We start from the raw sequence: 21,965 nt of genomic DNA, 5'->3' as shown, positions 1-21,965 counted from the left end.
GCAAAGTCACTCACCGGCTCTCTTAGTCCTCCAACTTTCCCCCTGATCTCTTCTCATTCATTCATCAATTGATTCATTCAACAGATATTTGCTGAGCACCTGCTACTGTCAAACCCTTTTCTAGACACTGGAGAAACAGCCGAGAATGACCCAGGAAAGAGCCCTGCTCCTATGGAGCTGATGTTTGAGTTGGGGAACCGCCTCCATCAACTTGGTAAAGCAGGAACAAGATGATTGTACATAGCAGTACTTGCTACAAAGACAGTGGAACTTACGTGGGGAGTTCCTGTGGTGAGTGGTCAGGGAAGGATTCTCTGACGAGGTAACTTGGACTGAAACCTGAGCCATATGCAGAGTTGAGATAGAGTAGTCCGGGGAGAGGCCATGGCCAGAGCAAAGGCCCTGCGGCTGGAACAGTGCGGGCGTGCTTTGGGGAAGAGAGAGGTCAGTGCGGCTGGAACAGCATGAACGAGGGGAGCAGGTGGGAGGGGTAGGCTGGGGCTGGATTTAGTAGGGCCTTGTGGACAGTGGGACGTTTCAACTTTGCTCCAAGCGCAAATTAGAGTTTTTAAGAGCGGAATGATGTGATCCTATTTATTTATTTATTTATTTATTTATTTATTTATTTATTTATTTATGATTTTTTAAAAATATTTTAAGATTTTATTTATTTATTTATTCATGAAAGACAGAAAGAGAGGCAGAGACACAGGCAGAGGGAGAAGGGGGCTCCATGCAGGGAACCTGATGTGGGACTCGATCCCAGGACCCCGGGATCACGACCTGAGCTGAAGGCAGATGCTCCGCCGCTGAGCCACCCAAGTGTCCCTCATTTATGTTTTCAAAGGATCATCAGTGTCACTCAGCCATCTGATGTGGGGTTTCTCTGTAAGGGAGGGTTTCAGCGCACCTTGACCATGCCGGCCGGGGCCTGAGGTGGGGCGGCTGAGCTGCACAGGGAGGAGTCAGGCCTGGAAGAGGAGACAACAGCTCATCCTGAACTGCAGAAGGCCTGGGAGGGAGGAGGGTGACGAGGAGGCAGAGCTTGTGTTTAAGGATCTGCAACACCGAGCGGGAATAGAGCACAGCGTGTGATGGTGGGAGAGATGGGACCAAAGGGACGACGGGGGCCAGGTCACACGAAAGGCTTGTCGAGCAAGCCAAGGAGATTGGACTGAGTCCTCGGGGCAGTGAGTTTCTGATGACACAATCGGATTTCTGTGTAGCTGCCATGTGGATGGTGATCCAAGCGGGCAGGACTGGCAGCAGCAGGACAAGCGAGGAGCTGGGGAAGAAGCAGTGGGGACTTAGGGACGGTAGGAAGGGAGAAACATGCTTGGGTGGGAGGGTGGTTGAGGGTGTGGGCAATAGGACTTGGAGATGTTGGGGAGCTAAGTGTGGAGTCCGGAAGGGGGCAGGGGACCTGGGTGGATGGGGTGCAGAGTTCTCGGGCCTTCACGCTGGCTGAGCACCCGGGATGGGCGGGGGTGGGGGTCCAGAGGCCGAAGGGAAGCAATCTCTTCTGGTCTGTCGGGTGGCAGCCAGGGTACGGGACCCTGCAGGGGAGATGCAGTAGGAAAGCAGGGGCCCTTTCTCGAAGGGGGTAACAGTGTGCAAGATTTTTCTAACATTTGTGCTTCATGTGCAAGAGTTTACAGTTAAATCTCCCTAGTCCCTAGTATTTTCCAGCTGCTAGATCCAGTTGTTGTCCAAAAATCTTCATTCGAGTCTTCGTCTAATAGCAGCCCATAAAACCAAGATTCTTACTGCCATGGTCTTGGCAACTTCAGGCCAGGGGTCACTGGGCTCCTGTCCGTGCCTTGCCCCAGAGGGACCGCAGGAGCCCGAAGCAGGAGAGGAACATCTCTCAGGAAAATCACTGCGCTTGGCGTATCATCCGCTGCCCCTCCCTGCCTCCCTCTCCTGCCCCCCTCGCCAGCATCTTGTCACTCTTCTTCTTAACAGTTTTTGAAAAGTTAACAGAGTGAAAAAAACAAGGTTTAGGCACACATTATAGAGAAAGCGTATAAATATATATCTTGCAGTTTCAGCAACTTGGGTTCATATCAATTTTCTTCAAGTCAGGGAAACTGAAAAAAAAGAAAAAAAAAAAAAACAAACAAACACAAAATCCAGAGAGACATTTTCCGGGGCAGTCTTCAGCCCTGTTTTGAGAAGCGCTTCTCTCACTCTCACAGTTAAGAGCCGTGGCTACTAATTTATTGTAATATTAATGAACCTGTACGGGCGGAGCTCTTTGGCATTTGTTGCATTTATTGGTCTCGCTCTTTTTCGATGCCTGGCCGGTAGAGGTAGAAACTTCTTTAGGCACGACTTTTTTCTTAGCCTCTGTATAAGTTATAACCTGCTGGTCCAGGGTAGGGTTATATGAACTCCAGCTCTATCACCACCCAGTGGCTGTATGTTGTCTTGGGTAGTGTTGCTTCACCTTCCCGAGCCTCACTTTCCTTGTCTGTAAAATGGGGATTTTCGTGGTGCCTACCCGGGAAGGCGGCATTTAACGGTGAAGAGTATAGGTGCTGGAGCCAGACTGGCTTTCGACTGGAAGTCTGCCATTAACTGTGTGGCCTTACCTCCCGGGCCTCCGTTTCCCAATCTGTGAAGTGGGATGCTGATGGTGCCTTCCTCACTGAGGGGCTATAAAGGTTGTAAAACATTTATAATCCATTTGTACGGAGAGCCCCGTCCAAGAAGTAGGCCCAACACACTCAGCAAGTACGATTTTAGTATTTGCTAAATAAATAACAAGGAATTTGTAGAAGATAGAATGAGAAGAAGTAGATGAAGCCAAGTGGCTAGTACCCAGTAAGTGACTGAGATTTGCAACCCTATCCCTGCCCTCCTGCCCGCACCTCCGGCCTGTCTCAGGACGGGGCATATGGTCAATGCCAGGTATATAGTTATTGGTGACAGCTTAATCAGCCGTAAGAAATCCGTGTCACTCTCTGGCCTTCAAGGTTTATATTCTTTCTTTGCAAGCAGGAGCTGGTACTGATTTCAGAGCCTTCTGAGGGGAGATGTGATTTTCCTTATTTACTAACATTTACTTGAACGGGTGTCTGGGACGCCCAAAATATGTTATGAGTCAGGCACAGAGGATAACAAGATCTGCAGGGCCGTACAGATTACTCACTAATTTGACATTTGGGGATTTTTGCGACACGTTAGGGAACGTTTGACAAGATGCAAATTGCTGTATCCATAAAGTACATCTATGGACTCCGAGGATGGGTGGCACGCTCCCCTGATGTGGTTGCCTTCGTTCCTAGCACCAGCTGTTGCATCCTGACAACAAGGTGGCTTCTTTCCTTTTCCTCCCCTAAAGAAGAGCGTTTTGGAACTTGGCTCCGGAAACACAATAACTAACATCCGTGGTGCACCCACTAGGCTTCAGGTGTCTTGAGATCTTTCGTCACATTTAACCTTCACGATAGCCCTATACAGTATATACCATTAAGTAGGTGTGTTTTTCAGTAAGAAGAATGGGGTTCAGAGAGGGTAAGCCGCTTGCTCAAAGCCACACAGCGCAGAAGTTCCCGAGCTAGACCTGGAGCCAGGGGCTGCCCATCCTAGAGCCTGGATTCCAGTCCAGCAGGCTCTCACCCCACCAGAGCGTCATCAGCCTCTGCGAGGTTCTCCTACAATGAGGAGGGGCGAAGGGGAGGCAAACTTCTTGCTAAGTCCTCGGTGTTCAACAACTGGGTGGCATCTGTGGCCATGAAACTGTGTCCCATACTGTTTTATAAGGAGGCCTGAATTAGTTGGTAATCTGGAGCTTTGAAGAGCTTTCTCTTATCACGATATTGTTTTCAAAGTCAAACAAGGAAGACTGTGTTAAGGGAATGAGATCTGCCCTCCCAGTCCCCCATCCCTCAGGCACGGTTATCACCCTCACATTATTTTTGGCACCGTACCATACTACTGAGACTTACCATCCCCTGTCAGGCAGATTTTCTCCCTGCTTCCTATTGGCTGTGGGAGAACAAAGCGGGCATGTGTGTGGGATCCGGGTGTGCACAGTATAAAATGCCCAGGAAATAGGAAAAGAACCCGTGGGGGAAAACTTGACTTCTGGGGGATAATTCTTGGGAAAACCCAGTTGTATGGAGAGGCTGTTCTGAGAAGAGTGTTCCCAGAGAGGCACGACACCTATCAAAAGAGCAAATAAATAAATGCCTCCTGGTTCCAGAGGCCACTTCAAAGCTACTCTCTTCAGTAACCATTTTAAATGAAAGACAAAAATGTATTTACTGGGAGATAAGAAACTTCTAGAATTTGCCATATATTTTCTTATGACTGTTCATCACTATCTCTGTAGGCACATTGGGCCTGCCCAAATCCACAGTAGGTTTCTCAAGACGGAGATTGTATCCTCTATCTCACTCTTCCCAAACCCCTTAGTAGCGTTGTGTATGTGGTACGTGCTTAGTAAATGCTAGTTGAAATAACAGTAATCCTTGGAACAAAATCCATCCTGTGAAATTTAATACTTCAGTACTTAACACTTTGAGTACTGATAGTGACTAAGTCTTTTTCTTCTCTACTTGAGAATATGTAGAGCACGCGTTTAAAAAGGATGCTGTTAAAAACAGCAATATGTAGGGATACATCTCAAATATCTGGAGCAAAGGGCCAGAACAGAGTTTCCCTACCTTTTTGACCATGGAAATTCTTTTTTTTTTTTAAAGATTTATTTATTTATTTATCTATTTATCTATTTATTTATTTATTTATGATAGACACACACACACAGAGGCAGAGACACAGGTGAGGGAGAATCAGGCTCCATGCCGGGAGCCCGATGGGGGACTCAATCCCCGGTCTCCAGGATCCCACCCTGGGCCAAAGGTAGGTGCTAAACAGCTGAGCCACCCAGGGATCCCCCGGAAATTCTTTTTTAATGTTAAAAAACCTTCATAGAACCCTCTATATGACCATGGTTGTACTTTTAATATCTATTAATTGTGGGGGGAGAACACACTGGGAAAATCCTTTCACAGTAATTTTAAAAATTCACGTCAACAACATCTATAAACTCCAAAGAAAAGAGTTGTATGGCTTGTGGCCCTGGGTTTAACCTGCTTTCTGGCGGTGCTTGGTGTCTGCAGAGACGAAGGCAACACCTCCCACCTCCGTGAGCTGAGAGGTACGGGGTGTGGGGTTGGGGCACAGGCCTAGCTTGGGAATCAGCGGGTGAAGGATTTGGAGATATTTGGCTTCTTTGGGTTTGTGTTCCCCTACTTCCTTTTCTATACAGTTGAAAGCTACAGCAATGCTAGCAGTTGCAACTCAATTAGGAGTGCTAATTCCAAATGCGAACTGGTGAATAGATGGTTTATTCTTCTGGGACTTAATTACTCTAGAAGTGGTCCAAGTAAAACTGGCCCCACTTAAAGCCTCATTGTACACTGTCCAAATGGTCTTCTAAATGTCACCGTGCTCTCCTTAGACAGCACGGACTGGTGAATCAAACACCTCCCTGTTCATCTGGAGGCCTCGGTTGTAAGACTGAGTCAGTTTCTAATTGGCTGGTCCAGCCAATGCAGCTTTCCGGAGCACTCCAAACTCATCTGTAAAATGGGGAGATGGAATTAGGTGACCTCCGAAGTCCCTTCCAGGTTTTGTCTTGTCCAGGCCCCCAATCATGGCACCGAAGCACCTAAGCCGTCTTGCCAGGTACTGGGTGCCACCCAGCTTCTCCTCCTGCCAAGCCTACTACCTGCACAGCCCGGCTCCTGGAGGGTTGTGCTCCAAATACTGCTCTGGGTCTCTCTAGAGGGGCGGCTTTCAGTTTTGATGTCCTATTATTAACCTTTTTCCAAGCTCTGTTTTCCAAGTTTAGGTCGGCTCATCAGAGTTGAACATGGACTGTTTGGATTTTTGCCCAAGCTGTTCTCCGAGCCTGATAGCACATTCATTACTCCCTACCCATGGTTTCTGCTAAATGACCTCGTTAGTGCTCTAATTACATGTTGCTCTTCGGCAAGCTGGGGGTGGGGGTGGATGAGTTAACGAAGGCTGAGGACTGAGATGGAGTGGGTTGTAAACACACTGAATGCCGCCTACCTTCCCCTGGCCTGATTACCCATGGGGAGCTGGAAGAGAAGCTTTATGCTCTTTCTTCTCCTCTTCTTTTGTCATTACACATTAAAGGTAATCATAACGCATACCAAATGTGCCGGTGGTAGTTGCGAGCACATGAATTTGGAAGCTGGATGGTCACGTTTTTACAACTTCGCGCATGTGGGACCAGAGAATAAAAACCAAGCCAACAAACAAAAAGCAAAATGGAACCAAACCAAAACAAAACAACCTGGGTGGGGGGGAGAGGGGAAGAAATGAAAACAAATCTATTTTGAGCCCCTATCTTGTGCTCCTGTAGGCTTTTGTTCATCCTACCCACAACCTTGTGGGCTGGTTATTTTTGCTTGATTGACTAGTGAAGAAGCAGATCCGGGAAGGTTTAAGTATTTTCCACGAGCACAGAGCAAGTAAACGGCAGAGGTCGGAATTGAATACAGGTGTGTCTGACTCCGAATCCCAATATCCCATGCTACCCCTCCATCAGTTCACTCGTTCACTCACTCATTCATTCATTTATCCAACAGGTCTACCGTGACTTCCGTGACAAAGTAGAATCACATAATTTAAGAGTTCCTGTTTTACTATTTTGAACTTAATCTCTAGTTTCCTCAGGTGAATCTAAACTCAGTGGTGTCTCCTTTACTACTCTTCTCTGGCCTCTCAGGATTCCTCCACTTTGGAGGTCAGATCACCGATCTGAGATGCAGGACCCTGGCAGGTCTACTTAAAGACGATCCTGTGTTTTTCAGTTAAGGAAACTGAGGCTCAACGGCTTGTCGAAGCGGCAAAGTGCTCCCTCCGGTACATTCCAGGGGTGCCAAGAGTATAGTTGAATTCACTTGGTGAGATAAACTGCATCCTTGAGGAAGGGTGATTGTGTGCCATGACCGATGCGAGGATTTTCAAACGCTTTCCGAGACAGCGGCAGGGTGTTTGCGTGACGGTAAGTGGGGTACCCGGTGCACCCAGAGGCTGCTTAGCAAGCGACTTTAACTGAAGTTTGTTCACTACTAGATTACACAGGCCACATTTTAATGAAAGAGAACTCACCTTCCAAAGTGAATCTCTGAAGTATGTAGGGTTTTCTCTGAGGCTTCCTGGAGGCTGCTGTTAAGGTGAACGAGAACAGTCAAATACTTTCACTTATCCCTGTGGAATTCTCTCTGCCACGTTGTTTTTTTTTTTTTTTTTTTTTTTTTTTTAAAGTGGCAAATGCAATATGTTGAGTGCTGAGAGATGTCCCACTTAGGACAAAATAAATGATGTGATGGTAACAGGATACAACTTTAGCCACGTGATGAACTCTCTTAAAACCAGGGGTCTTACCTGTCTGATTACTAATTAGTATTTCAAAAAAACCCAACTAATTAGTATTTCAACATAGAACTTGGAATCTTGCAAACCAAGCATTTGAAAGTCTATAGTATGTGTGCATTGGTTGTTGGACCGACTGTCGAGATACTCGTGCGGGATTACTGTATTAGTTTTTTCTAGAGTCATCAAGTTGTTATTATAACTACAAGAAAACTGGAAAAATAACCTTCACAGTCAAATCAACCATAGGAAAGAAACCGAAAACAAAACAAAACAAAAACCCCACAGCTCTGAGCTGTTCCCTGAATCTATAGTATGTTTGCTGAATTGGGGGTGTGAAGCAGCAGGAAACCGTTATTGCATGTGATCACAGTTTTAATGATTCCACTAGAACATAATAAACTTATAATATGTATGCCTTGAAATAAATTATAGATCCCACAGTAAAAGGCAACTCCTTATTCCACATTTATCAATTTGGGAGAACTGCTCCCGTCTTCTGCAAATAAGTCATTAAGCTGCATGTTTCACTGTAGAATAACTTTTGGAAGAATTATTCAAACCTTCTAGAGTAATTCACTTGGATTCCTCTTCTATTTTTAATAACCGAAAACATACACAGGAGAAGCAAACACACCTCTAAAATTTTTGAATGACTGGACAAAGCAGTGTTAAAAATTCAACAGCACTAATTACTAGCTGAGCAGTATAAAAACCTCTGAATAAATGTCAGCCTAGGAGATAAGCTCTTATCTTAATCTAATGACTCCACAGACTTAATTTGTCAGGCCAGCCTAGTTGATGAAAAACAGGTTTCTATTCTCCAGTGTTAGCAGGAACATCTTTCCAAATCTTTGAAGTTGGGTACTAATACCGTCTGTGTCATCCTGTAAAAGTCTTGTGACGAAGCCAATTTAATTCCTATTGTCCTATTACATTAATTAAGGTTGTCCCACCCCTGTCGGACAAATATCTAAAAGTAAAGCCAATGTATTTTTAGATTTTCTACATTTTGAACTAATCACCCTCATCTCCCCATGTTTTGTGCCTTTTATTTTTTTTTCCCTAGTGGTGACATCACCATGGTCCTGACATCAAGGACCATCTGTCTTCATACGGGGAAGCTGAGATCTCCAGAGCAATCCACTAATTCAGAGGAATTCATTCATTGAGAGACAATGTAGCAGAGTAGTTAAGAGTGGGGGTTCTGAGGCAGAAAGGCCTGGGGAAACTTTTGCTCTGTCACTTACGAGCTGTGTGACCTTGGGTAAATTTCTTAAGCTTTCTCAGCCTCGGTTTAATCATCTGTAAAATGGAGGGTAATTATGGATGTCAGGAGGGTTAAATAAAATAATGCATGCTAAGTACTGACAAGGCCTGATCCTTACACTTCCTGCAGTTCAGCTTTCATCCATTCACTGACTTGTTCATTTGCTCATTCATTCATTCATTCATTCATTCCATCAACAAATACATATTGAGTCCTCACAAGTCTATAACGCATACTAGGTGCTCTAGGATATATGAAGACCCAAAAGGCAAGACCCTTTGCCTTTGTAGGAGTCTGTATGAGTTTCCTGCTCGAGGAAGTGCAAGCCTGACGTCATCAGCTGATCTCACTACACCTGGGAAGGAAGGGTAACAGACTTATCGTGACTTTGCACTTAGACTCCATGGCGAACGTTGATGCTGGCTTTCCAGTAAAATGGGGATGTCAGTTTCCATCCTGGGGGCCTAGTGTGCAGATGACATGAGATGACGTATAGTGGACAGCCAAATGTTGCTGGCCTCTCTGTTCCTTTCTTTCTTGTTCCTGTAAGCCAGGATCACATGCACGGTACAAACAAATCTAGTGAGGTCTCTTCCTTGTCTCATCTCAATCGCATCAGTAAATGTGATACCCTTCCCAGCAGCCCTCACTCCCTGTGCTCACTCCCCTCCTCACTACTGGCACTGTACTGTATTGATTCTCCGTGTTACTGGAGGTCACTTGGAGATACTTGTTGATATTGTTTCTTTGATTTCCTCACTTTAATAGTGATGACCCAATTTCTTTCAAACTTCCTGGAATTCATGCATATGCTTTAAAAAGAATGTATTGAGAGTCTCATAGATACCGGGAGCCCTAATAGGTATTGGGGACACCAAAATATGTGGGATGCAGCCACACCATTACTGGTGTGGTAAATACTGTGGCAGAGGGGCCTAGCATGCAACAGGAGCGGGGAGGGCTGTGGGGGAGACGTTCAGTTCAGGCTGGGAATCACTTGGGGAAGGTTTTCCAGGGGAGATGACTCTTGGGCTTGGCTCTGAAAACTGAGCAAGAGTCAGCTGGGCAAAGGCAGAGGGAAAGGAAATTCCAGGTTGGAGAGTCAGCATGCGCGGATGGAAGTAGCTCAAGAGAAGAGTGAAGAGCCAGAGGGAAAGTGGTGGGAGGTGAGATGGAAGTGAAGTACCATCTTATGTGCCAGGGTCGGGGCGGGGGGGCTGTTAGAAGTTCACCCTGAAAGAGGTGGGAGCCATTGAATCAGGTTTGTGTCAGTGTCCTGGTTCTATTCACCACTCTTCTTGGCTCTGATTCCATCATCTCCCTTGTGCCTCTCGGGGTCATTGAGCACCCTAGCAGCCTACTCTCAGCATCTCTTTTCACCCAGTCTCCTGCCAGCACCTATGACACACAGCTCTTTGACTTCCTCTGCTCTAACGCTTTTCACTCCATTCCACCTGGACAACCTTTTTCTCTTGTTACATGCAGAACTGCTCAGCCTTTAAAGCCTCCAGCCATGACATTCCTGTTCCTTCTGGCCACCTCTTGCCTTTCTCCCTTGCCCCCTTCCTCCCTCCCTGAAAGCTGCTGTGAGTCATCCACCAGTTGACACTACGTACCCTCCTGGTCCTAAACCCTTTCCTGGGCTTTACTTTCCCTTGTGAGAGTTTCTCTTACCAGTCTTGTTAAAGGAATCTTTAACAAGTAGAAGGGTCTACTCCCAACCTCCAACTTCATCCATTCCTTCCATTGGTTGGAGAACCTGGAGCAATCTTGACTAATAATTCCACTTATTGCTTACACTGTCTGGTTTTAGGTTGAGCTCCCAGTACTGGCCTTCATCTCACGTCTGTTAGACTCTGTTCCCATTCTTTCCTGACACAGTGGGGCCACGCCTATTTGTAGAAGACAGTTTTGGTGGGCATGCCTAATGTGCCCTAGGAGCTATCCTTAAGATGGCTGTGTTTTTCAGCGTGTCCCCTGCTGCCACCCTGACACAGGTGTTTGGAAAAGGCTGAACACCTGCTATCAATTCTAAATTCTGGCACTGAGTCCATGAAGTGCCAAGAAGGGCAAAGTTTTAAAAATCCCCACCTAGATACATCATAGTGCATATCAAAAGTGCATAATATAAAAAATAAAGAAAACTTTAAAAAGAGAGACAACTTAGAATGATAATCATATTGACAACGGATCTGTCGTTGGCAACAATGACTATAAGACATCTATGGAATAACTTTCAAAGAGGCAAAGGAAAATACTAGGAGTCTAGAATTCTGTACAAACTAGCAATCAACAGTGGGATTCAAAAAAAATTATTGACCACAAACTCTTTCTTAAAAAAAAAAAAAAAAAGTAAGTAACTACTAAAAGATGTATTTGGTTAAAAAAAAAAAAAAAAAAAAAAAAAAAAAAAAAAAAAACAACCATGAAGGAAGAAGCAAATGTGTGGAAAAAATTTGTAAGACATGTTGGTAAACCTAAGTATTGATTATAGGTAAAAATACCAAAAAGGTATATTTCTAGCTTCTTCCCCTGGATGCAGAGTAGGGTAGGGTCCTAGTTCTAGAATAAGAACCCAGTGCTTACTCCTGCTTATGGGCAGGAGAATTTTTTTTTTCCTGTAGTCGGGCTGATGGATAGACATATTTTGTCAGCTATTAATGACTGTAAAGCACTATCCTGACTTCTAGCTTCATCTGGGTGACTTGTGCCCATGCTGTGCCTTGGAATTCCAGTTTTAGTTTTCACTTATCACCCTGGTTTCCCATCTGTTTCTCTTGTTTTCAGTATCTCTTTTTAGAGAAGCCTCTCTGTTTTGTTTTGTTTGTTTGTTTATGGAATAGATTTCTTGGTTTTGGGTATAATTGATTTTTTAAAAAATTCTTTATTTTTTAACTCAAAAGTGTATGAAAGAGCTTAATATGGCTTTTTTTTTTTTTTTACAATATACACTTTGTTCCTTAAAATTTACACTCACCATACTTATAAATTACCTTTTACTTCCTCATTTACAATGCCTTCACATTTTGGTTTATATTTATTCTATAACATAGCTGTTTTATTATTAATTTTTATTTTATAAAAGTAATGCATGTGTATTATTTTAAAAGTTATGTAATTCCAAAAAGCTTCTAATGAACCAGAATAGTTTTACTTCTCATTTTGAATACTATGCCCAAGAGACAACCACTCTCAATTCTTCTAGCTTTTTCCCCTGATATTTAATTTCATATTTCTAATAATAGCCAATATTGCTTACCAGGTAACAGTCACTGTTCTAAGTGCTGTTAACTCTTTTAATCTAAATAATATGCTTATTTCTTGACTGATAAATTTTAGAAATATTTTACCGTATTTTTGTCATAGCAGAGAAAAATTTAACTCTGTGCCTTTCCCCTTCACATACTTGTTTAAATAAAATAATTTTAGTTTATTATTCACATGCAACTATTGTTCAATGATGAGCCAAGTAGCACATTTCAACTGTGTTTCCTTCCTTTTCCTGCCCTCTGTTTCTCTTGGAAATGAAAATAGCTTCATTTTTTTCTTATGTCTCTTTCTACACTCATCTATGATTAATTTTCCAAATGTTCCAATATCTGTACTATAAATACAAATTTTTGTGCATGAACTCATATAAAGCAGCTCTTAACTTTTCTAGACAACTTCTCTCAGAAACTTTTCTCTCTTGCTCCAGTGTAGATTTTTTTTCTTGCTGACACAGGTGTCATTATATGATGTCTTTGTCTCCTTTCGACCTGTTTCCTTGATTTTATGTCTTCTTTCTTCTTCCTTTTTTGGGATTAATTCTTTTTTTGTTGAGGTATGTTTTCTGATAACTTTCTGAAGCATTATAAGGTTTTAGTTTTTGCATGTCTAAAACGTCTTTATTCTTCCTCCACATGACTGACAGACTGGGAATAGAATTTTAAACTGAAAGTCATTGTCGCTTAAGGTTTTAAGACATTTCCCCATTCTTCCAAAATTTGGTATTGCTATTGATGAGTCTGATGTCAGTTGGGTTACTTTCTTTATAAGGAGCCTAATTTTCTCCATCTAGAAGCTTCTGTGACTTGCTCCTTAATTTGACACCCCATTATATCCCAGATATTCTGAACATTCAGAGTAATGTATTTTGGTGTGGATTTTTTTGTGGGGGAAGGGTGGTTGGTAATGTTATTGATGGTGTTGTTACTGTTTTACTATCTGGGGCTGAGTTCAAATTGCATGTCAGTTTAATTCTCTGCTATTACCATGGTGTTTGACTTTTAAATTTTTTGGATTTTTTTTTTTTTTTTTTATGGCCTAGCATATGTATTCTCTGGATGAATATACAATTGCACTTGAAAAAAAGTTGTTGGTTGATGCATTGTATAAATATCAATTAGGTCACATTTATAGTATTATTCAGACTCTCTATTTATATAATGATTTTTTTTTTATGTCTATGCATTTGTTGAGAGAGGACGTTTAAATCTCCCATGATTGTGGTTGTGTATTTCTTCCTTTAATTCTGTCATTTTTTTGCTTCATATATTTTTAAGTGCTGTTATATACTATAAATTTATGATTATTTTCTCTTTCTGATGATTTACTCTGCATGCATTATAAACTGTCCTTGTTTACCTTTAATATACTCTGCCTTGAAGCCTTTTTTTGTCTGTTATGAATATAGCCACTCCAGTCTTTCCATGCTTACTGTTTGTGTTATATATTCCTTTTTCATCCATTTATTTTCAACCTATGTGTATTATCATATTTAAAGTGTCTCTTATAGAGTAAATTATTGTAGGATTTTGCATTTAAAAAAATCAATTCTGATCATTTCTGCATTTTTATTGAGCATTTTGTATCATTAACATTTAATGTAATTAGTGATAGAACTAGATGTAATTTGCCCCCTCAGAATTTTATTCCTCTCGTTCCCTTACTTTCCCCCTTTAAAAAAAAAAATGTTTGAATATTTAATGTATCTCTTGGTTTTTTGGTGACATTACTTTGTATTACATTAATCTATGCCCCTAAACTAGTTCATTCTGTATCAGTTAGGGCCTAGTCAGGAAATAGAAACCATTCTAGTTATCAAATTGAGAGAATTTAGTATAAAAGAAGTGTAACCTAGATAACTGAAAGAGTACAAAGGGGACTAGAAAATATCATGAGAGGAGGAAGCATTTAGCACTCTGAGGGCTGAGGGAAGAAAAAGAAGAGACTATAATTATTAAAATTTAGAAGCTTAAAGGAGGAGTCCAAGGAGGTACAAGTAAGACCTCCAAGGAGAAGGTGATGTTTAGTTGGTGCTAATGTTTCTCATTAGAAAAAGAATCCAGACTCTGAGGAGGAAAGCACACCTCAGTTGGCATGTAGTGGTGTCTCGGGGAAGAGGAATGGGGGTGCAGAGAGAATTTGTCAAATGTCATAGTTTTTCTTTGAGTTGGAAAAACTTCAAACTGGACTCAGCTGCTGCTACCACAAGTAATTTCCAATAAGAGAGTGAAGAAATATGGCTGGGGTGATGCTTGTGGGAACCATAGACAGGAAGCCCACAGGAAGCAACAGGTAGTAGACAGGAAGGAGCAAGGCCCTTCTTCCTCCTCCCACCTTTATGTCCATCTAGCACTCCCTATTAACAGGGCTTCACAGGAAGCCAACTGGCAAAGCACAAATGATATTTGCAGAGTCCCAGCCCAGCACCACAAAGTGGAGGGTAAAAGGGTGGGCTTGGAGCCAAGAGATAACAACTTATAAGTGGCTCTCCTTCCTATGGTGCAGGATATATTCACATTTCTTTTATTTAAAAGATTCCTTCTCTTGGATTTACTTTTTCTACCCATCCTCACTTCTCCTTTATACTTCTTGTCTCTTATTAGCCTTTTATGAACAGCAAATACCACAGAGCTTGTCATAGCAGAGATAGTAGGTGCTCAAAGATGTCTGCTGGATTAATGGTAATACAAGAGAGGAAATGCTAAGTGCCAAATGAGTAGTGCTGAGTGTAATTGCCATAGATGCTCAGGGGGGAAAGGGAGACCACCATAAACTTGAGTGGCCCCAAAAGCTTCATAGATGAGGTGGATCTTGAGCTAAACTATGGTAAACAGGAAGGGTTTAAATACATGGAGAGAAGGATGAGGCATTCGGGATGGAGGGCAAAGCATGAACAAAGACTTGGAAGTAGCAATGAGCTAGATGCCTTTGGGGGACAGGCATGGCTAGAGCTGCGGCTTCCTTCAATAGTGAGAAGCTGGTTTATGATAGAGGCCTTTTAACATCTGGGTAAACTGGAATCGTAAAGGAGCAATTGGAACATTGTCATATAAGAGCTGAAAAGGAAGCATGGGTAGACTTTTCAGCAGGAGAGGGTCATAATGTAGACTACTGAATCAGAGTGCTCTGCAGGGGTGGGGCTAATGTTTGTTACTCAGGTCTCAAGCATATATGTGTAGCAGAATGGCATGGCTATTAGTAGGAATCAGGAAATCAGGAAAAGAAAGAAGTTTAAAAAATTTTTTAATGGTTCTAGGATTTTGATCATGCTGAATTCAATTTGAGAGTCCACATTTAGAATCAAGAAAGTACAGAAAGAGCCAGAGAATGAACTGGGAGACAAATCTGAGAGGTTGGTGGAACATCCAAATGGTGTAGGAAATGGGGAAGAAGAAAATTCAGGCCAGCATGTGGTTGTCCTTACCTCCACAACAGGGGTGACCATTTCAGGTGCTAAGCAGTGCATATTGGTTTAGTTTAGTCAGCATTTGAAATTAGGAATGGAGGAGTTGCTTGTCAGTTGACATCACTTCTGTCCCACTTCCTCCCCTGTTGAGGCTGTCAAACTATTTTTTCTCTTTTTGTAGACCACCTTCCCTACCCTCTGAAAAAGAACCTTTGCTTATGCGTTAAATTGTGGCCAAGGCTTTACCTGTTTACCAGGTTTAAAAATGATAAGATTTATGATTTTTGTCTATTTTGTGCTTGAATTGTGTTCTTTTTTCTTTAAGAAAAGCAATTTTACCAGGAAAAAAAAATATTTCTGACAAGTTCCAAAGGGGAATTATAATATACTGTTGAGAAAAGTAAACCCATTTAGTAACTAGACAGATGAACATGTTCAAAATACTCTAGTTTCCTGCTCCACCAGAGCCTTTGCTACACATATATGTGAGAGGGGTTCTGTTTCCTGCTTTGTTTCTGAACTTTACTGAAGCATTTTCTGCAGTTTTTATGAGAGCCAGAGTGCTCTTGACCAGGGCTTGGGAAAGCCAACCTTGCTGCCCCTAACACGTAACTTCAGTGAACCATTCGGGCTGCCAGGCACGTTGAAGATCCTGTGGGTGCAACTCCACAGAGACCAAGGGCAAGATAATCAGTCCAAGGAGACAGTTAATTTTAGTACAAAAGAGGTTAGATGTGATTTATTTCCAACACCAATGAACCAAAAGAGCTAACAATCATCAGAACAAAACACAGAACCATCAAATACTCCATGTGAAAATGGCTTGTGTCAGCTGGGCAGGCATCGTCATTAGCAAGGGAGACAGGCTTCAGGTGGCTCTGGAGCCAATGTGGAGGACATTTTCAGGTTGTCTTTATAGGAAAAGGGGTCTGAATCATCAAAGAGTTAGAGAAATGGATTTAGAGACAGGAAAGAGAATAGGAGAAGAAAAGAAGGCTAGAGAGGACAGGAGGGTTTTTATAGGAATATCATAGCTCATTCGTCATTTCGTTCATCATCATTATCTTCAGAAAGCATAATGCTAGGACAGGATCCATGCGACTTATGCTGCCTCTTAATCATCCCTTTTCAGCTGCTGCAGTAGAATCCTATCCATGGCTCCGCTTGCTGTGGAGCAGAGTTCAGTGTGCACATCGCCAAGCCCAGAAGTCCTCCCTCACCGTGTCTCACCTCTAGGATGGACCCTTGGCAGGTGTGTTGTTCTCCACTAGAGTAACACATTCCCTTGCACTTGAGCTGAACACGAGAACTTGTCAAAGGCCATTGCTCATAGTCCCATTGTTGATTTCTTTAACTCTGCAAAATAGCTTCAACAGCCCCTTTCCCTGTTCCTGAGACTCACATTGCATCTGAATCCAAGGGCTTAGTGGAAGACCTACGAAACCCATGTTGACAGCAGGATGAGGGCTCAGATGAGTATGCACCAAAAACTAAATCCTTATGTTAATGAGGGAAAACCTTAGTCCCTTCCTGTTTTTCCTTCTAAGTCATTATTTGTCAGAATACTTTGGGTCCTGAGTCCTGTTCCCATTATTTAATTACCCTGTCCTCTCCGCACTCACTATATCAAGCACATACTTCTGTTATTGCCTTCACATGTAACATATTACACATCCCTCATTTTCCCATGGACTAAGCACAGGAGATTCACAGATAATTTCCTGTACCTAGATCAGCACTTGCTGTTTATATTTTGAGTGAGTGAAGGAAAGAATGAAAGCCATGTATTTTGAGTGAGTAATAATTAAATTGAGAATGCTGCTGTCTACATCTATCCCTGGCAAATAAGAAACATCCTGAGACTCTTGTAATTCTGAAAGAAAAAACTAAAAATGTCTTTCATTGTACTTAAAGAGGGAAAGACTCCAGATATATTGATATGAGAGTACTGGAGTAGGGTCCAGGGCTGGAGTGGATTTAGGTCTGAGCCCTCGTGCACCTGTTTAGTGTATGTTTCAAAGCCAGGATTTATAGCTCACTTTCTCTCTACCTCCAGCCACCCCTTCCTTCCCTTTTCTTAACTTTTCCTTATTGCTCTTACTGACAGAGATCACAAGGTAGTACCTGTTCTCAGGTCAAACAAGCAGTCCTGTTGTCAGACCAAGTATCCAAGGCTTCAGAAAACATCCGCACCTCTTTTGCTATTCTGTAAGTGTGTGAGCTTAGGTTGGGTGGGCTATATAAAGAGGAAAATGACTTTAAAAATGCCTCAGGGTGTTTTTGTCAAATAGGAGAGCAAACGACCACTTTTGACAGTGGTTAGGGAGAAATTGGATTTTCCTAATCACCCCAAAGGCATCCCTTGTCTGAATGTAATGCCACCTTTCTTGAGCACCCCAGAATCCTCTGCTTATCAATGAATGGGCATTTAAAGCCTTGCCAGAAGTGCTCGTCCTTTATTGTGTTCTATTAAAGCCTCAGGCGTACACCCTGGCTCCCTCTCTGACCTCTTTTTTTTTTTTTTTTTTGGCTACAGAGCTGGGGAGCAAGGCTGGCACCACGTGGGGAGTTCCCATGTGCGAATGTCCACATCCTTCATTCACATCCTTCAAGGGTTTCTTTTAACATTTTCTGATTGTGTTTCTGAGTACATGGTGTCAACAGCTCTCAGAACTGTTAAGTTTTCTATTTATCCTCAGGCCAGGAAAAGGCACAGATCACTGCAGTGTAAAATTACCAGTGGTTTTGACAGTGACCTGGAAGAACTATGGAATGAAGAAATTTAGCCTTGAGAGCTGAGGTCCAGCCCCAGGCCCATCTTAACCAAGAAGTTCTGCTCAATTATACAGGTCATGAGAAGTTCTGCTAGTCCTGAAAATATTGAACTCATCAAACTTAAGTTGGGTGCTGTTGACATGTCTTGATGAATGGCCAGTTTTGGACACCAACTACTGTATTTACTCGTTTATTTTTTCCTCCATTCCATTCGTACACCACCTTCATTTTGAGAAGTCATTCTATGAGGTTTGAAATTTTCATTTTATTTGCTTGGTAGGAGCTTTCCAAATTAGCACTAAACTTTAAAAAGATTAGTTGGAATGATGAAAGATTGCCATATTTGCTGAAAATGGAAGGAAAGGAACTTACTGCTTTGGAATTGCTCTTGCCAAGCCTTTAGAGAGAAAATGTCATCATGGTTAAGAATTCAGGCCTTAGAGTTGGACTACCTGGCTTGAATCCTAGCTCTACCACTTCCTAGTTATGAATCAGTGGGCAAGTCACCCTGTTTGCCTCCATTTCATCATGAGATGGCAATATTTTATAGGCATTTTTGCCTACTTCCTGGGACTGTTGTGAGTTAAAAGGTATGAGGCATTCAGAACAGTGGCACATGAAAAGTTCTCAATAAATGCTAGCTACTATTTTAATTAGATGATAACTTAGAATCGCTGCAGATGTATTGTGAATATGGAATCACAAATCACAAAGTTCACTCTGGGCAGCATAGAAATATATACTGAAAGAAGGGGATTGTGCCAATAGACATGATAAAGCTCAAGACAGATGTATTTAAATTAGGAGATAATTCTTCTGTGTCTCCTCAGTCCATCAAGCCACTCCTTCATCAGATCCCTTTTTAAACAGTCCTGAGCTTTCTACATCAAGGTCTTAGTGTTTACAAACCTTGGTGAGTAGTTGCGTCTTACATGTAGTCTATTAGTCTATACCTGCATCCAGGGGCCATTTTAGCTTCTTGAGATATAACCTAGGCATTGGTCACTTGTTTCCTAGCTGTAGGAGATACACGTCAAGGTCTCCACAGCTCACCAACCTTCCTTAGGAGAATAGGAGTCCCCAAATCCCAAAGGATCTTCTAAAATCCTTCTCACAAAATCCTTCCTTACTTTCCACTTTCAGGGCCCTTTTATATCTTCAATGGGAATGACAGATTTCAAGGATTATGCAATTGGTTCTTCTGTATTTCTCCTTTTGGAAATTCTGCATATGGTCTAGCACTTTCTTTGGAATGCAGCATCAATTGTATCTTGGTGCATCAGTCAAAACTTCCAATTTAACTTTCTGTTACATTTATAAACCCATCCTTTGTACCTCATCACAGTACACTGGATACAGAATATTTATAACTCACCAAGCCTCAATGTTGAACCAATAGCATTAGGGTTAAGTGAGGCAGGAAACCAACATTTATTGAGTTCAAGTAATTTGCTCAAGAGTCACATAACTTAAAAAATGGCAGAGCCAGAATTCCCCTCCAGATCTGTATGATCTAAAACCCAGGTTCATTTGCTATATGATGAGGTATTTATGCAAAATCTATCTAAGGAAATGCTTCATTACATCTTTTCTTCCTTGAGCTCTCTTGATTATATACATCGTTCTCTTAAAATGCAGTCAAATAATTTTGTTTTTTTGGTAGATCTAAGAAAATGTCAAAAATCTAGGCATTTTCTTTCCTTCTCACCCAACCTCTTTTTTCTACCTCATGAATAAGGAATGGATAACTTCCACTTGACAGCCTTTGAGGGCATTTAAAAAGTAACTATAAAATTAGTGACTTTGGCATTTCCCCCAAAAGATGTGTTTATTTATTTGGTTATTATATTTGAACTCTACACTCCAAATTCAGTTGTCAGAGACTTTATTTCTTCTCTAATATCAATGTGAGTTTCAGAAGCCAAAGCATGGCTTATGGCTTCTGCTTCTAACCCTTTCTAAATAGATCTTTCTATCAAAATGCCTTAAACCCAGTTTTTGTCCATATTTAGACATATATTTATGATACTCTTGGAAAAATAGAAACTTCTGAGAGAAATGACACAGGAAAAGAACAGGTGCTTTTTGGGGAAAGAAAATCAGAAAGGTTTTTGACTTCTCACTAGCAACACTGGATGCTGGAAGACAATGGAACAATGTCTTCAAAGTTCTGAGGCAAAATCGTTTTGATTATTGGGTTCTATACCCAGCCAAACCACCAGTCAAGCAGAGAAGAGAAGGACATATCTAGCATGTAAGTAATGATAGTTTATAATTCTGAAGAAGGTAATTGAGAGTGAACTCCAGCAAAATGGAAAACTTCATGAAGGATGAAGGCTCCTAGGTGAGACCCAGGAAACAATGACTCTCACCTGGAAGGGCAGAGGGGCATGTCAGCAGGCAAGTGGGCAGTGGCTAAAGAGCAAGCTTTCCAGATGGGAGCAGAAATTCAGACACAGCTGGGTGGATGTCTCAGGAAAGAAAGAGATTGGTCCACAAGTGGAGATATTTATATCATTATGATCACATAAATCCTGCATTATAGATTATAGGTTATTAACTCTTATAGTCAGTCTCTAGACACCCCTACTTAAGGCCTAATTATGGCTGCAGAGAAGAACAGAAATGTTATCAATTTTGACAATGGAAAGTATCATTAACAGATACAGGGATGTGGAATGGGAGGGGGTATGGAGGAAGAGGGAAGGACAGAGCCCACGATATCTTTATCAAACACATATGAAGTTGCCAAAATGAGAACTAGACATTGGGTATATTATTTAGCACAACAAATGTAACCAATACACAAACCTTAAAGCTGTATTAGCAGTTGGAAAGAAGGAGGTAGATAAAGTGGAAGAGGAAACTGTAAGGGAACAAAATGTCATGCACAACAGGGAGTAATAAGTTATTGTTTAAAACTGATAAAAAGAAAAATAGAGGAGCACTGGGTGGCTTAGTTAGTTAAGCGTCTGACTTAAGCTCAGGTCATGATCTCGGGGCTGTGGAATCGAGCCCTAGGGAAGGCTCGCTGCTAATGGGGAGTCTGCTTCTCCCTCTTCCTCATGCTCTCCCTCCCCCCTCTCAAATAAATAAATAAAATCTAAAAGAAAAAAAAGAGAAAAATAGACATATAACCCTATTATAATTAAAAAGATCAACACCAGAACATTATAAATAGATAAATAAATAAGCATACATTATTAAAATGATTATGTGTGGGGAGAGGGGTTAGGCATTGAGAATGAAAAAGGTAAGATTGTGGTTTTTTACTATAAACCCTTATGATATTACTTATTTTATCATGTACATGTAGTGCTTTGAATATACATATTTTAAACAGCTCTTGTGAAATCCTTTTAGTTGACTGGCTATTTGAACATTCCAGTCTGTCCTGGTGATGGTGGTGGGATGGATTATAATCAAAGAAAACTGGTTTGCCCCTAGGCATACACAGATGGGAAGAAAGGGTGTGGGGAAGGTGGCCATCGGAAAGACCTTCTCAGCCAGGGAGCAGAATGGATTGAGTTTTCCAGGAAGGTGTTCTACAGATTAAGAATATACAAATGAACTTCTCTACCAATTAAAATAATCACAGAAGTCCAAAGAGGCAAATCTGGAGTAGCAGGTGATTGAGATGTGGGGTAGCTGGAGTAAACCAGGGGCAAATTAGAAGATTGCCTGATCCATCATTGCAGTGAGCAGGAGATGTAAGCCAAAAATACTTACCAGTCAGTTAGCTCAGCCTTAAATGCTACTGAATGTGGGCCAGGCTAGACAGGAACTATGCGGGGTTAATCTTGATTTGAATCTAGGCAATGGGGAATG

General features: G+C 41.9%; 1 long non-coding RNA gene across 1 annotated transcript; it reads left to right on the top strand.

The window, feature by feature from the left end:
• The first annotated feature begins 5,551 nt into the window (after nt 1-5,551).
• On the top strand, nt 5,552-11,112 carry LOC118354916 (uncharacterized). Its single transcript, XR_007411533.1, has 2 exons — nt 5,552-7,048; nt 8,489-11,112. It is a non-coding gene; the product is annotated as an uncharacterized LOC118354916 (long non-coding RNA).
• The last annotated feature ends 10,853 nt before the right edge of the window (nt 11,113-21,965 follow it).

The sequence above is a fragment of the Canis lupus genome, chromosome 6 (genome assembly GCF_003254725.2).
Source record: "Canis lupus dingo isolate Sandy chromosome 6, ASM325472v2, whole genome shotgun sequence".
Classification (NCBI taxonomy): domain Eukaryota; kingdom Metazoa; phylum Chordata; class Mammalia; order Carnivora; family Canidae; genus Canis; species Canis lupus.
This window is presented reverse-complemented; position numbering and strand designations above follow the sequence as displayed.